This window comes from Lissotriton helveticus, chromosome 2_1 (assembly GCF_964261635.1).
Source record: "Lissotriton helveticus chromosome 2_1, aLisHel1.1, whole genome shotgun sequence".
NCBI classification, from domain to species: domain Eukaryota; kingdom Metazoa; phylum Chordata; class Amphibia; order Caudata; family Salamandridae; genus Lissotriton; species Lissotriton helveticus.
This window is the reverse complement of record NC_136059.1, coordinates 2,028,544,908-2,028,562,154: the sequence shown is the minus strand read 5'-3', so window position 1 is coordinate 2,028,562,154 and position 17,247 is coordinate 2,028,544,908. Positions and strand designations below refer to the sequence as shown.

The window sequence follows — 17,247 nt, the reverse complement described above, 5'->3', positions numbered from 1 at the left end:
AACAGGGCCGCCCGTCCCAGGGGGGATAAGGGCAGATTACACCAAGCCGCAACGTCCGACCGAAGTCGGGCGAGTGGAGGCAACAGATTCCGATCATAGCGCAACACAGGGTCAAGCGAAATATAAATACCCAAATACTTAAAACCCTCGGTGCGGACCGGGATCGAGCACACTCGAGGCAAAGAGAGAGGGTCACCGGTAAGCGGGAAAATACAGGATTTGGACCAATTGATAACCAACCCGGAGTTACGTCCAAAGGAACGCAGGACATCAAAGAGGACTCCCAATGACTTACGGGGGGGACGTCAAATACAACAAAATGTCGTCGGCATATAATGAGACACGGTCTTCACAATCAGGGGACCACCGAATACCCTTCAAGGAGGGCTCCCACCGGAGCCAGGCGGCCAGCGGCTCGAGCGCGAGGGCGAACAACAGCGGTGACAAAGGACAGCCCTGCCTCGTGCCTCGCCCAAGAGTGAAGGGCCTTGAAGCTCTACCATTTACCACCACATGCGCCAACGGTTGCTCATACAGGAGTTTAACCCATGCAATAAATTTCGGGCCAAAACCGAACTTGGCGAGAGTAGCCCACAAATATGGCCACTCAACCGTATCAAAAGCCATCGAAGCATCAAGAGAAACCAAGATGGCCGGCTCACCAAGAGATCCCGCCCTCGCTATGACGCCATGCAGTCGACGAAGATTGAGTGCAGTATTACGCTGGGGGATAAAACCGGACTGATCAGGGTGAACCAGTACGCTAATCACCGTGGCTAGTCGGTTTGCCAGTAGTTTCGCCAATATCTTGGGTTCCGCGTTCAAAAGCGAAATCGGGCGATACGAGGAACAGCACTCACGGGGTTTGCCGTCTTTATGTATGACCACAATAGAGGGCAGCCTCTGGTCTCTAGGAAGACAGCCAAGGTCACGCGACGCCGCAAACATACGCAGCAGATACGGCGCCATTTTATTCGGGCATAGCTTATACAGCTCGACCGGTATGCCGTTAGGGCCCGAAGCCTTTCCTGAACGAAGAGAGCGAATAGCGAGCGCGACCTCATCGATGGAGAAATCAGCCTCCATTAACACCCCGTCTGATTCCGCGAGACTGGGCAGCTCAAGATCACGAAGTAGCAAGCGCGAGTCCTCCTCCGGCAAGCCCGAAACCGGCGCATACACAACCCGAAAGTGCTGGGCAAACACCTCAACTATCTCAACCGGGTCCCCGACTCGCACTCCATCAACTCTCTCAACCACAGGCACCACACGATTCAGTCTGTCTCGCTTATCCAGCCATGCGATCAACTTCCCCGCTTTGTCACCCACGTCGTACAGACGCCCCTGTTGCATACGATGCAGTGCCTCAGCCGAGGTAGTAACCAAGGCTCTGTAATCAGATTGCTTAAGAGCCAAAACATGCAGCGTCTCAGGCGTAACCTCAGCTTCCAACCGCTCCTCCAACACAGTAATCTCAGACTCCAATCTCACCACCTCTTCTTGTGTGCGCCACTTCTTGTCAGCAATTAGGGATAAAGTCTGACCACGGAACACAGTTTTATAGGCCTCCCATAAGGAGACTGGGGAAGACACCGATCCCTCATTTTCAGCAAAATAAAAATTCATGCATTTGACCACCTCTGCTCTGATCTTAGGGTCCTGAAAATGCCATGGATTTATCGGGGCAATTCGGCCCCCATTCCCAAAACAGATATCCAAGTGGAGCCATATCGGGGAGTGGTCTGAGATCCCTCTAGCCAAGTGTTTAATTTCACGCACAGAGAGCAACTGCACCACCGGCACGAGGAAATAGTCAATTCTCGAGAGACTGCCATGAGCCCCCGAGTGGAAAGTGTACTGAAGCCGGCCAGGGTGCAGCTGTCTCCAGCAGTCGGCCAAACCAAAGGCATCCAAGAACTTCCCCAACCATAACTGCGAGGCAGGGCGGAGCCTGGGGGGGCTACGATCACTCTCTCCATTCGCCACAGAGTTAAGTCCCCACCCAACACCAGTAAGCCATCGGGCAAACCAAGGACAACCTCACCCAAGTCGGTGAATGTGGTAGATTGCAGCCCAGGCGGGACATAAATAGACAGTATGGAAATCAATTTCCCCTCCCATCTCCCCGTAATGCCAGCATAGCGGCCCCTGTCATCCAGCACCGTGCTATCTATCTCCAGGGGAAGGGAATTCCTGACCAGGATACCAACCCCTCTTGATCCCGAAGTAAAGCCGGAATGTGCCACCAGACGATAGCCTCTTCTGTCCAATGCATGACATGTATTGCCCACCAAATGGGTCTCCTGAAGCAAAACCACATCTGGGGTGTGTCTCTTCAAATATTGTAGCACAATCCCATGTTTTATCCTGTCCCCAAGACCGTTAACATTCCAGCTCAACACCCTGAGTCCCCTACCCCCCATCCCGGAAGAAGACCGACCGCCCCTCCCATCCCGAAACAGACACATGAAAGCAACTGTAAAGCAAAGCACAGCCTCGATTTTACCCCAAATACAATTTGTTCCATATGCCTTCCTTCAAACTGCTGTATTTTCAGATTGTGCTGCTACATATAACTACACTTAACCGCACAACAGTTCATGTAACTTATTATTTTTATAACTTTACAAACTTGTTATACAATGGAGCCCTGCTCCATTTTAACCTCTCTCCTGACGTGAACATCCGTGCAAATAAGCAGTGTAATCGCATCCTGGCCTGGCAGCGATGTCTGTGTTTGTCGGCAGATGCCGAGTCCCCGTGATTTGCTGCCCGTCCCCCTACCCCCTCTGGACAGATTCTTGATTTCGTCCACCCACAGCGGAAGAACTTGTCCAACACTCACGCAAGGCAGACACTTCAGTCGCTGTTTTCAAAATGATTTTTCGTGAGGCAGCTGGTTTTTTTCGAGTTTGGTACTGGTTGGGAAAAGCAACTGTTTTGACCACCTAGGTCTGCTTTTTGGCGCACTTCGCCTGGCAGCCCGGGATGGATTGCCCTCTGGAGAGACGACGCTCACTGCCCGTCCATGCTCAGGTATGTGGGGTGAGAGTGTGTGAGTGTGTGGGGGGAGGTGAAGTGGGGTGGGCAAGGTGTATCTTTCACATACCCTGTCTCCCTTAGCAGGATATTGCGATCGGCATTCGTATTGCGATATCTTCCATTAAACCGGCACCCTGGCACTTGTCGCTGAATGATGGTTTTCTCTCCAAGCCCCCTCTTCACCCACCGCCGTCTCGCGCTCGTTGACCCCTTTCCAAGCACCGCTTCGACCCCTTTACCTCTCGGTACAGGTCCCGTGCTCCCTCACTTACCTCTCCCCGTCCCCTCATTTTGTCACTCACTCCCCATTGTGCACTGTCAAATATTATTCACTCTGCGCTTGAAGTGGTAACATTCAGTTTCTGACTTCTCTTATTTTACCGGGCTGTTGCTTTGCAATTTTAAAATAACCACCATCTTGCGCTTTATTCTATGCTTTATGTTTAGTAATTCAAAAAACGAAACTTTAGCATTATATTACAGTGCAGTGTATTTATGATAATTAATGCTGCTCTGTGTCGTGGCTTGCTCTTAAGCTTCATATTTAGTCATAACATACCTATAAATTGTCCAGGCACAGCATGTTAGTGGGGGTCGATATCAGTTAAAAGCAGGGGGTCTGTGTGGTGGGTGGGTGCGTGTGGCTCTGTGTGTGGGTGTGTGTGGTTCCTTGTGTGTGTGGGTGCAAATGCAATAGGTCTCGCATTTGCGAGAGATTAATCTATTGGCATTGTAAATGACAATGCCATTTATTTATCTGTTTTCAAAAACAACACATAAATAAAACGTTTGTCATATACAATGCCAATAGCTCTAACTTTTGCAAAGGCGAAACCGTTGCATTGTAAATGCTTGTTCAATATTATATACAAGTCATAGTTGCTGCTTATTTATCTTATGCAACTACAACCATTGACAAAGCCAATTGTCCTGACTTATTGTAGGTATGATGTTACTTGTTGTATCACATATCTGGATGCAATGACAGAAACAGCAAAATATGGCACACTATGCTAAGCACAGATTTTTAGTTTATGTATTTTTAAGCCACGCCCTTAATTACATTGGTAATGGCTACTTCCCTTTGAGAGACCCCCCCAGTATTTTAATCCCACTTAAAACCCTGATTATAGCCGTTACGCTGTTTTACTGTTGACTAAAACATTTTCTTGGTTCCACGTAGTGATTCTACTTCTATTCTTAAACGTTTTTTGGCGCGAGAAGCGAGGTCAGTTTCATAAAACGTTCAAAACACTTACAACGCATGTGCGCAAAGGCAAGCCTATGGTCAGGCAATGAGCCACGTAACGTATATTGAGACTAATGATCTCGAGCCTGATGCTAAAATGGCACCGCTCAGGACACGGTCCGCCCTTATGGAACAAACACAGCGAACAGTATTGTATAGACCCCTTGTCTCGTCGCGGAGTTTTCTCATTATTTCATTATTTTCTAACAAAATCTCCATGATGGCTGAGCCATCAACGAACAATAGCCGGCGCCGTCCACAGAGTGCTAGCGCCGGCGGAGACGTCCATATGAGGAGCAGTCGCGGCGGCAGAGAAGAACTGTTGGAGGAGGTGGAAATGCAGATAGACGACGTGAGATTTTTGTCTTTTTTTAATATAAACACAGGCAAGGCCCGTGTCATTAAAAGCGAGCGTTTTTTACACGGGGAAGGGAGGCGCGACTTGGAAACACGAATTGCTGAGTACAACCTCTAAAACCTGCTATTCGTCCTCTAATAATGCAGCTTGACTTTTATTTTCCAAACTTTCCAAATTGCTTTAAATAACTTTTGAAGTTAAACATTTACCACCATCAGAGTGCGAGCAGTTTGTCACGAGAAAGGGGACGTGTTTTGGAGAAACCAGACAGGAATTCTTTTGACACCTAAGTTCTTCTAAATTCAACACCTTCAGATATATAAATCCATCCTCCACTCTTTCAGGTTAAAAAATCAATTAGGGAATTCTAAAGCACAGCAAATCACCTGCTTTGTGGTGACTGTTCATTCGAACAGCCAGGTCATGAGTCTTTTCATAAATTTCCTGAGTGATGAGGCCGGTCCTGAGGTGCAGGGGACGGGCGTTTCAAACTTTGGCTGCCAGGTGTGCGAAGGAGAGTCCTCTGTTGCTTTGGCGGATCTGAAGGAGGGGGGTGTCTGCAAAGTAGAGGGAGGCGGATCGTAGGTGTCTTGTCGGTTGGTGGAAGAGCATGCGTTTGTTGATGTATGATGGTCTTTTGTTGTGCAGGGTTTTGTATGTGTGGGTCAACATCTTGAACTGGCAGCTGTTCTGGATCAGTAGCCGGTGTACCTTCTTTGAGTGGTCTGATGTGGGCCCGTCTGGCGAGGTCGAGGATAGGTCTTGCTGCGGAGTTTTTTTTATTGTCTGTAGTCTCTTCAGGAGGCCTCTGGTGATTCCTACATAGGGTGTGTTCCTGTAGCCTTGCCTGCTGGTGACAAAGGCCTGCGTGTCGGTCCTTTTGGTGTTGACTGGGAGCCACCTGAAGAACTTGCGGAGCATGCGTAAGGTGTGGAAGCAGGTGGATGAGACTGTGTTTACCTGTTTCTTCATATAAAGCTTGCTGTCCAAGATGATGCAGAGATTTCGGGTTTGGTCTGTCTGGGCGGGTAATGGGCAGAGTTCAGCAGGCCACCATGGCGAGTTGTTGTTCCCCAAGATTTGTACCTCTTCCTTGTCCGTGTTGAGCTTGAGACCGTTGTGCTTCATCCAGTCAGTGACGTTCATCATACATCTTTGGAAGTTGGCTCTGGTGGTGGAGGGGTCTTCTGACAGCAAGTGATGAGCTTGGTGTCATCGGCGTAAGAAATGATGTTGAGTCAGTGCGATCTGACGGTGTTGGCCGGGGGGGTCATGTACGTGTTAAAGAGGGTGGGGCTGAGGTACAATCTTTGGAGGACCCAGCAGAGATCTTCTTGGGTTCCAAGGTGAACAAAGGGAGACGGATTCTCTTGGTTCTTGTGGTGAGGTATGAGGCATTTCATTTGAGGGCGTCTCCCTGGATTCAGATGTGGTGGAGTCTGTTGATCAAGATGTGATGGGAGAAGGTGTCGAGGGCTGCAGTTTCGCTGCAGTCCAGGAGGTCCCTCATGTTGTTGGTGGCTGCAATAAGGGCTGTCTTTGTGCTGTGGCTGGATCAGAATCCGGATTAAGAGGGGTCCAGGAGGTTGTGTTCCAGGTATTCAGTGAGTTAGTGGTTGATTGCCTTCTTGAGAACCTTCTCTGGAAAAGGAAGCAGAGAGTTGGGCAGTAGTTCTTCGGTTCTGCTGGGTCGGCGGATGGTTTCTTCAGGAGGGTCCTCATTTCAGCGTGTTTCCAGTCCAGTCCAGCCCAGGGAAGGAGGCCGAGGTGATGGAGATGTTCAGGAGTTTTTTTGAGCTCGTAGACAATAGTTTTGCTCCCTAGGTTGAAGATGTGGTGGGGACAGCAGTCCGCGAGTGCTCCTGAGTGCACAGAGTTTATGATGGAGATTATGACTTGAGTTGTGAGTGTCCCACTGGGTGAGCTGGTGTTCAGGGTTGAGGTTAGTGGGTGTGAGCAGGCTGATGCTGTCAGTGGTTTCATAGATGACTGAGATCTTGTCGTGGAACAAGTCAGCCAGGGTGTCACACAGTTCGTGAAAGGTGGTGATGTCGTTCTTGGCGACTGCGAGGTTGGAGAACTCCTTCACGATGGCACAGAGTTCCTTGCTGCGGTTTGTACTGGCTTCTATGCAGTCCACTAGAGTGTTCTTTTTTTCTTTCTTTCAGGAGGCCGTAATACTGATTGAGTACTGTTTTAAAGATGGCATGGTCTCTCGTCTCTTTGTTGGTGCGCCACGTCCTTTCTAGGTGCCTGTAGTTGCATTTGGTGGATTTCAGCTCCACGTTGAACTAGCTGGTTCTTCTAGCAGGTCCTTTGAATTTGGCTGGCTTGGCGAGGATGATTCCGTTGACTCATTCTGTGATACACTGGGAGAGTTGTTCGCAGCTTGTTCTGTGTTGGATGTTGAGTGCGGGAGTTGTGTACCACTGGCTTTCTGAAAGCATGTCCCGCTTGATATTTGGTGTTCTACCGTTTTCAGTTTGCGTATGGCTGACTGCTCCACTGGCTTTCTGAAAGCATGTCCCGCTTGATATTTGGTGTTCTACCGTTTTCAGTTTGCGTATGGCTGACTGCTCCAATTTCTATGTGTGTTACATTCTCTGTGTTTTGCCCTTTATTGCACATGGGACAAAGCATTTACATTGGTAAAGTCTGGGCACAAGTCTTAAAAAAAAAAAAGTGGGCGGGACAAACCAGGTTAGGCACTATGCAAGCAACAGCATGATGCGTGACATCACAGCACGTGACATTGCTTGTGAAATCACAGGGAGGGACCCCACAAGAAGTGAAGTCCACTGGTCAGACCTCACATATATATTTAGCATGTCTATCATGAGTACATTTAAGTGAATTACAAGATTTAACAAACAAGATCTTGTCTTAGGGTTGTGCCAAAAAAGTGGCACAACCCTGACTGAAAATCTGCACATCAACTATTACACTTATTTTGTTTAAACCTATGCCACAAAAGGAATTGACAACAAGGATGACATGACAGTAGATCTATTCTGCTTAATTGGTTACAAAGTCTGCATTTTGAAATATCTTATGGGGTAAAAACACCAGCTGCAGAGATCTTCGGGTGCCCAGTAAATCTCAAGGAATAATTATAAATCGTAAGATAACTTGGAAGGTTAGCACTTTTGCTGGAGAGATATGTATTTTGTCTAGTCCAAGATTTTAATCAAGGTAGTATATAAAGTTAGTGTGTCACCTGCTCACCACATCATGTAACATGCAGATGACATATTTTTATTTTATGTAGATCGGTAAGTGGGTTACTACTTTTAACAGAGGTCTTTTTGTTACTTGCCGTTCATAAATTCTAATCCTTCTAATCTAGAACAGTGAGCTATTATTGAAGGATGATATGTGACTTCTACATCTTGTTACCCTCACTGTCTTATGTAGCACATCTTATACATAGATTTAAACACTTACATAATTTAGTATCAATGTATAATGTGTATGTTAAGTAAAGCACTGGGATGAGTAGCTCTGTAAAAGAAATAAAACGGTGCTATTTAAAATATTTGTGTAAATACATGTCTGACATTCTTAAAATGCATGCATATCTCTTATACACAGAGACTGAACAAAGTCAAAAGCAGGTCTCTTTTAAGTGTCTGTGAAGTAATAACAAGATGTGTGCCTTTGTTTCCCCTTCGTTGCATTTGCATCTAAGTGTGAGGCTCCAGACCGCGCACAGCCAGGATCATATGGAAACAAAAGAAGGCCTGCTGGCCCCTTAACTTTGGCCTTTATCTTTGGCCTAGCTGGAGGTGAAAATAAAAAAGGCCCCTTGTGACCTGTACTTTGCTGCTGGAAATTGAAAGCAGACAATGTGCAGGGGCTGCTGAACGTGTCCTGGTGTCTAAGAATTACACCTGAACAAGTTCAGCATATTTCAGTGGGCCAACGTCTTGGAAGGGTGAATGGCATCTATCCGCGTGTACCCAGTCTTATGCCCTGTGTGCAGTGATATAAATTTAAGAAAAGGCCCTATTTTAGCAATGTCCGGGGCCAGCCTTAGACAAACGACAACACTCTTGAAGTACTTCAGTAATGGTCCATAACCTATTCCCTTTTATGGCTGTATAATAAACATTGGCCATGTTGGCAGTATCTATCTGTCTTTTAGGTGATTGAGCGTTCGGTGCCGTAACTCTCAAGCTTCTTCTTGATCTTATAATGGTATAAGACTCGAGCCGATTGCAATGCCTTGAGCAGCCCTACAGACAGTAAACACAACCTGTGCAGATGTACCTGTGAATTGTCAGTATAAGTTTACACAAGATACAGAGAGGAAATAATGTACTGCACAAAACATGTTGATTTGTGATGTGATTTATATGGCCATTGTGAGAAATTGGGCTGTTGGTTGTCTGTTTTGTTATCTCTGGTCAAACAACAACCACACTTCCTGGCAGGATGGCCCACAAAACTCGCTAAATTACCCTGTGCTTAACCCTGGGTAGCGTGGCACAAAAAGCAGTCAGTCGTAACTTAGACCCAATGTGTAAAGTATTTATGCTGCACTCAAACAGGAAAAAGTTGTAGAAACAACACTAAAAAAAAACCCACTCCAATTTAGAAAAATGGAGTAATTTTTAATACATTATTTGACACCAAACCGATAACAATCCAATCAGTACAACCAGAGTTATGAATTTTCAAAGTCTTTAGTAAAAACTAGTGCCTATGGTCTGGCACTCTGGGTTTGCTCGCGGATCCCGTGGGGGGCAATTCTCCTCCGGAAAAGCTTGCCGTTCACCTTGACTCGGGCCACCACTGATCCCCAGGGTCGCTTTGTGGTAGTATCAGGTGTGTTGGAGGGGTGCCCCTTGAATATCCTTAGTCTGTATGTCCCGTCCGCTCTTCTCCTACTGGCGCTCCGTTGCCTTACGGGCGTTCTTTCCGCCCTTCCGAGAGGCTTGACGGTGGTGGGAGGGGACTTCAACGCCGTGCTGAACCCTTCTTGTGATACGACCGGGGCCCCCTCTGTCACTCGGATGGCCTAGGCCTCGGCCCTGTCAGGATGGGCCTCTGCCCTGGGGCTATGCGACGCGCGTCGAGTTTGGAACCCCCGCAGGGTGCAATTCACCCACCCATCGGCCGCCCACCACACCCAGTGCCGTATCGACCTTCTCTTTTTCCCAGCTACTGACTGCCACTTGGTCTCCGGAGTAGCAATCCTACCCGAGGGCTATCTGACCATTCCCCTGTCTCCCTCCGTCTTGGTTCGTCCCAAGTGGGCCCGCGAGCAGTGTGGCGCCACAACGCCTGGTTTCTTCAAGACCCAGAGCTGGTGGACTCGCTGGAGCAGGAACTGACACATTACTTTTCGGCTAATGAGGGATCGGTTCCGTCACCAGGCACCCTGTGGGAGGCTGGCAAGGCCGTAATCCGCGGGGTGGCGAGGGGATTCGTACATGCTAAGCGTGCGGACCGGCTGGCTCGTCTCGTTGAGCTGGAGTCCAGGGCTGAGCGGATGGAGGAGGAGCAGGCACTCCTAGGCCGCAGGAACCCCACTAGGCAACTCACGCTGATCCGCGAGGAAATCCGGCAGATTTCCCTGGACTCTGCCCAGATGCTGTGGCGCTCCTCGGTGGTAGGGGTTTACGGCTGGGGCGACAAAAATGGCAAGCTCCTCCACAGTCTAGTCTCCTACACCAGAGTCCACCATATCATCCCAGAGATCCGGGCGCTGGACAGCTCCCTGCAGACGACTTCGAAGGCAATAGCGGGTGTCTTTGCTCACTTCTACACGACCCTCTATGCGCGGCAGCCGGCTGAGGCCTCCCTGCTGGAGGAGACAGGTGCCCAGTTGCCCTCTCTGTCGCAGGAGTCCAGGGAGTCCCTAGATCGCCCCTTCACCTTAGAGGAGGTGCTTGATGCCATTCCCCTCCTACATTCTGGCAAAACGCCTGGCCCTGACGGCTTCCCACAAGAATACTATGACTCCTTCCGAGATACCCTTGCCCCCCACCTCTTGGCCCTCTTCCACCATGTGACAGACACTGGCTCCTTTCCCTCTGAATCTGATCTGGCCACGATCGTGGTCATTCCCAAATCCCACCCGCCCTCGACGGCCTGTGCGGATTACCGCCCGATCTCTCATCAACTCGGAGATCAAACTTTACGCCACCATCTTAGCCCAGAGACTTAAACCTCTCTTGTCGGATCTGGTTCATCCAGACCAGTGTGGCTTCATGCCTGCCAGGGGCACCCGTCACTGCATCAGGCGCCTCCATTTGGCCTTGGCTCACCGCGCTCGACTCCCCCCCCCCCCCCCTACCTGGCCCTCCTCTTCCTGGATTTTGAGAAGGCCTTTGACACGGTGGGCTGGGACTATTTGCAGGACGTCCTGGCGGAAATGGGCTTCGGCCCTGTCTTCCGCCGTTTTGTTGGAGTTCTCTACGCCAGTCCCCGCGCCCGGGTGCTGGTGAATGGGGTGCTCTCTGAGGCCTTCCCGATTTGCAGAGGCACACGCCAGGGGTGTCCCCTCTCGCCCCTTTTGTTCGCGCTTGCGATGGAGCCCCTGGCCGTGATGATCCGCCATGATCCCCTTATCCGAGGATGGGCGTGGAATGAGAGCCACGTAGATAAAATTGCCCTCTACGCTGATGACGTGGTTCTCTACCTGGCTGACCAAGCGACCTCGGGCCCCAAGAGCCTGCTATCCCTTGCGGTCTTCCATCGGGTCTCCGGCCTACGACTTAACGCCGCCAAGTCTACGCTGGTCCCGCTGCACCCCTCCAGAGACTGGTTCGACTGGCAGTCAGACATTCCTCTACGGCACCACTCAGTCAAATACCTTGGGATATGGGTAACTCTATTGCCAGAGCTTGAGTGGGCACTGAACATCGCCCCCTTGGTTGCCCGAATGAAGGCCGATCTCAAACGGTGGCAGACGCTCCCACTCAACCCCCTAGGAAGAAGTGCGTTGTTTAAAATGATGGTCCTCCCGCGCGTTCTCTATGTCCTACAGAACACTTCCATCCCCGTCCCCCGCGCCTGGTTTCGCGAGCTGGATGGGCACATGGCCCTCTTTCTATGGGGGAGCGGTCGGCCGCGCATGTCGTTGGCACGCACCCGTATCCCCCCTTACCATGGGGGGCTGGGGGTGACTCATCTCTTCCTCTACTATATTGCCTCTAAGCTCCTCGTTGTCCACGACTGGTATGCGGGTGGCTGGTCCGACCCAGCGTACCGGGTGGAGCTCGGAGAGATGGATTTCCCACAGATCCAGGCCCTCCTATATGGCATCCCCGTGCCCCAATCCATGGCATCCGTCACTAGATCGGTCTTTACGGCGTGGAGAGCTGCTCTGCGCTACACGGATTGGGACCATAAGCTCACCAGGCAAACACCCCTGTGGCATGGCACCTGGCTCCGGGAAGTGGCGGCATTGAACGGCTTTCGCCGATGGGATCTGGTGGGCGTCTCGGTCTTGGGAGACGTATGGGTAGGGGATCAAATCCGGGCCTTTGCGGACATGCAGCGGAACCATGCCCTTTCCCATACCCAACACTTTAAGTACCTGCAACTACGCCACGCGCTCCAGACCCACCTCCCATCCCCAATCCCCCTCCCGGAATTCAGTCAGATAGAGGCCCAGGTGATGATGGGGAATCTGGGGAGGGGGGGGGGGGGGGGGGGGTGTCCTGCATCTACCGCTCCCTAGTTAATAATGGCCCGCGTCCCTAGACGCGCTGCGCACCCGTTGGGAGGGATGGGTGGGACCCTTAGAGGAGGTGGAGTGGAGGTATGCCCTTATGGCGCCCAGAACCCTGACTACCTCAGCCTAACTCCGTTTGGTCCAGACTTATTACCTTCATGCGGCCTACCTCTCCCCTGACCGCCTCTTCCGAGCCCGCCTGCGACCTACTCCAGAATGCGCAAGGTGCGGTTTCGCACCAGCGGATTTTTACCATGTGGTGTGGCTCTGCCCTAGACTGGCACAGTTTTGGAGGGGGGTGGAACGGGAGCTCACGCGAGCCTTGGGGTGGGAGGTTCCTCACGAGCCGATAAGACTCCTCTTGGGAGTATTTGATGGCCCGGATGGCTCCGGGGCGGACAAGCGCCTCCTTGGGGCGGCGCTGGCAGTGGCAAAAAGGGATATAGCAAGCCATTGGTCGCGATTTATGTCCCCCACAGTGGGGAGGTGGAGGAGAGGGGTTGATTGATGCAGGACCCGGGAAGAGGTCCTCTTTGAGGCCAGGGGGGCAATGGGCCTGTTCCACAAGATTTGGGGGAAATGGTTTAATCTACTACCACCATGATCGAAGCTATAATGTATGATCGCTGCCTTTCTCTTTGCCCTGTGACCCCGGATACGGACTGGCATGTGAAGACCTGCTTTACACGCTTTCTTTGTAATATTCTGTTGTGTGATCTGATTGAGCTACGCCCAATGAACTTGGTCTGTTGTTTTAAATACCAAATAAAGTTGATTATCAAAAAAAAAACTAGTGCCTAAAAGATCAAAGCACCAACTGCAGTTATCTAGTCATGTGAGACCGGGTCAAAGTTGAAAAAATATGGCCGACTCCGATGGACCGTGGGTCGGATACAAGAAGTGGATTGGGCCCGGTCGGCGTTTACCTTCGGACCTAGAAGAAATTCTTGAAAAAATGTTCTAACAAGGTAAAGTTCAGGGGGGCAAAGCTGAGGAAGGAGCATTGTCACGGGAGCCGCTGGACGAAGTCACGTGAAGATTTCTAAATTCAGGTTTGTCCTATTTATGGAAGTCTGAAATCTCCAGCGGGACGACGCAGGATGCTGTAGCCGATGAGACTCCATCAGGCTGACCGGTGATGCACTTGGGCAGATAGATGAGCAGGTTGGTCTCGGCCTTCCCTCTGTTCTCTGAGCAGTTTTTAGCCAAAAATGTTCTAAGTCTGACATTTTGGCTTTTGGCTATCTGGGCACCTTTAGAGACACCACCAAGGGTCCAGGGCTGAATGAGCACCACCTGGGGATTAGGACTCACTCAGGCTAGGTCCAGGTGTGGGTTCAAGATGGTGGATGTCTATTATGTCCCTGTGGCTCTGAACAGGAGGCCAGTAAACTTGCCCTTGGAGCCATTCTGGTAGTGCTGGGCTCAGGTGAAGCAGCAGGACTCGAGCAGCAGCGCATGCCTCTAAGGGTTCAAGGCAAGCACCAGGCAGCAAAGCAGCCCTTCTAGGTGCAGCAAAGCAGTCTTGTGGCGTACTCTGCAGGCCACAGCAGCAGGCAGTGCCCCGAGAGTTCTTCCACAGTTCCAGAAAGTTAACTGAAGAGAGTGGGTCTGAGGGCCCTATTTTTATACCTGGTGCCTTCTTTGAAGTTAAAGAAATTTCTAGAGATTTCTTTTTGAAGTGCTTTGAATTTCGTGACTCCCCTGTCCTGGCTCCAAGGTGGCTGCAGGGACAATGCAGTGGTTACAAGCCCTTTGTGTGAAGACCGAGCACAGCCTATTCAGTTGCAAGTGGTGCTCTGCCCAGTTCCGCCCTCATCCTGCGCACAGATGGCCCATTCAGGCACACCCTATCCCTCTATTGTGACTGTCTGGGAGGAATTCACAAAGTCCTAACTACACCCACTCGTGTGACCCAGGGGAGGCTGGAGGCACCAAATGCTAAATAACTTTCCAAAAGTGGCATTTTCAAAATTGTAATTTAAAACTTGACTTTAATGTTCAAGAGGGTTTTAAATTAAAACTCCGTAGATACCAAGCATGAAATGCCTACATGTCCCAATTCAACATTTAGCACTCATTAAATGTAATAAGGCAACCTAGTGTGATCCTATGGGACACGTAGGCCTCATACAGAAAAATATATGTAGGAGTTTTTCACTACTGAGACATATAAAACTTGAAAGTACATGTCTAACCTTTTATTTACAGTGCACCTTACCTTATAGGCTACCTAAGCCCTACCTTAGGGGGGACTTATATGCAATAAAAGGGGAGTTTAAGGCTTGGTAAAGAGGTTATATTGCCTAGTGAAATTGGCAGTTTAAAACTTCATTCAGGCTGCAGTGGTAGGCCTGGGACGTGTTTTAAGGGGATACTTAAGCGGGTGGCGCAGTAGGTGCTGCTGTCCCTCTAGTTACATTTAATTTACAGGCACTGGGTATATAGTATTTTCACTTTGCTCAGATATAAACACAGGGCGACCATCTACGGAGGACGCCGGGGTTGTGTTTTGGTAAGGGGCTACAGTGAAAAAAAAATTCTGAGCCGCCATTGAGAATATGAGGCAGTGATCTGCCGGGGGTATTTCGTCACTCATGCCTCATCAATAAAGAAGGGGGGCAGTGGTAAATACCTGAAATGAAATGTTGATTACCCCGTTGCCATAAAGTAAACAGGAATGAGGTGATTAGATTGTCATAGCTCTATATGCAGCAGTGAGTCCGGATGGGATGTACGCTTCCTTTTCCCCTTCTCTCTGTTTATTGAAACACGCAATGTTGGTATGTTTGTTAACCGTTTTTGTGAGAAAGTTACTGTTATAATAGAATTATGTGGAGCAACTTGTCCCCATGTTTTCTTTCTTACAGGTTACAACTGGTCTAAGAACTACCTATAATCCATTGCCCATGGTAAAACCGTGAGTTTTTATAAATGACCAGAGGTTAGGGTACGCCTTAGCGTCCGTATACCACCATGGTCTCCCTTTTTATAAGGTCCTGATGAATGCTTAGCAGAATGTGCTAATACAAGCAGAAACATGTTTATGTCGACCAAATTTCCCAGCTTCATAGTTCAGTTGGCATTGATCCGCCATTTGTTTTTATTAGTCACCCAAAATAAAGAATTTTTCAGGGGGTATTTGGTTATTTTTAAATTTACACTATATCACGTGCACCTAATCACAACCCGCTCCGCTGCAATTGCAGGCATCGTAGCACACCGGAACGGCACTCGGCTGATCCGGTGGGGACCCGATGATGAAGCATGTCACCAACTAGGTTGGTGAGTGAGGGTCCTTTTTAAAAAAAATTAGTGTGTTTCTTTGAGTGTTCTTTTTGAATAGTCACTCTTCTGTTATTGAATATATAGTATACCACTCTACAAAAAAAGTGTATGTAAACTAACTATGTCAATCAGGTGAAAACCAGTTTTACCATTTTTAGGGGAGCGAGCACAAGCACTTTAGCACTGGTTCGCATGGGTAAAGTGCACCAAGTCCTAAGGCCAACAAAACAAGTTTTAGTGAAAATGAAGGGAAACATTCAAAAAGTTCTAACAACCTTCAAATACATGTATTGCATTACTTAGTCACATTCATTTCCTAACCATACGATCTAGGTAATACAAGGATATGCCCAACCTGCTTGCCACACCAGGGGCTGAAATTATGTTACAGTGACTGACTTTGCAGAAGCATTCCGTCATAACAAGACAGACGAGCTGCTGTCCTGCTTAGCTTACAAGTAGCCTAATCATGTGTAGCACCTTTAGCCTAAATTATATTTTTAAACCACTGAAGAGCACGTTGCATCCTGGGACTTAAAGGTTCTCTTTTTTACATTCTGAGTATGTACTTCAGAGCAAACTCCTTTTTGGGAGGAATGAGGCAGAATATTTACTGCCTTCTAACCAGGGACTACTCCTTATGTTCAGCAAGCTAAGGGTTTGTTGACAAATTGTGATTAAATTCACTAGGGAAGTTGTGCTTCTGAAGCTCATTTAGAACACATCTGTGTTTTCTTAGATCTTTAGTACTTGTAGACAAAACTGAATGTAAGACTAGAACGTTGCAGTAAACAAAGCTGCCTGGCAAGCCTCTGTCCGTCTAAGAACTTGAAGTAAGTACCGCCCTCTCTTTCCTTCCGCTTCACTTTGACACCCGGCTGCAGCTGATAGTCTGTATTAGCCTTGTTAAGTTCTCAAAGACTAATACTAGTGTATCACCTCTCCGCTCATAGTCAAAGCTTAGGATTGTTCCACAAGCTGACCAGGATCATGTTGTCGTGGGAGTTGGATGCATTTGACAAGGAGCACACCAGCATGCCATGAATTGATCTTGCATCTGCTCACATGCAGATTGTGCGGAGCACTACGAAAAGTCTGGTCTGACATGAGTGAGCACAGCTTACTCTTCTAATACTCTGCACATACTTATGACAAACAGTAGCCAGACAGGAAGCGCAATTGGTTGCACTTGTATAAAATAGTGATGACTGGCCACAGGCTGCAAGGGCTCCACTCTGGATGCAATCATTTCCAGAATGCCACATCTAATGACCAATAACCTCATCCAAGCAGACTACCCTCTCTCCACCTGCAAATCTCCTCCACAGTATCATTTACCTACACTAAAACCGCTCTTCTTTCAGTGCACTGGACGCTAAAGAAAGCTGTCAACCAATTATGATGAGATGCTCGTTGGGAATCTGGTGCCCTGTGGGGGGCATAACTGGTCTTCTGATTTGGCTGCATGTTGTATGGGGCAGTGTAATCTCTGAGCTGCAAGAGATTGCGAGCTTTACCAAACTGCCATCTGAGTTCAGTTGAATTAGAAGTTAAGTCAATTTTACATCGATTTATTTTGGAATCCTGTCGTATTATTTGCAATTGTACTGTTTTTTTAAAAACTTT

General features: G+C 48.9%; 1 long non-coding RNA gene across 1 annotated transcript in view; it reads left to right on the top strand.

The window, feature by feature from the left end:
- The first annotated feature begins 4,324 nt into the window (after positions 1-4,324).
- The window catches only part of LOC144819016 (uncharacterized), a 30,950-nt gene continuing 18,027 nt past the window's right edge, over positions 4,325-17,247 (top strand). The window contains exon 1 of the long non-coding RNA XR_013607196.1: positions 4,325-4,643. This is a non-coding gene — a long non-coding RNA (uncharacterized LOC144819016). The remainder of the gene's footprint in view (positions 4,644-17,247) is intronic.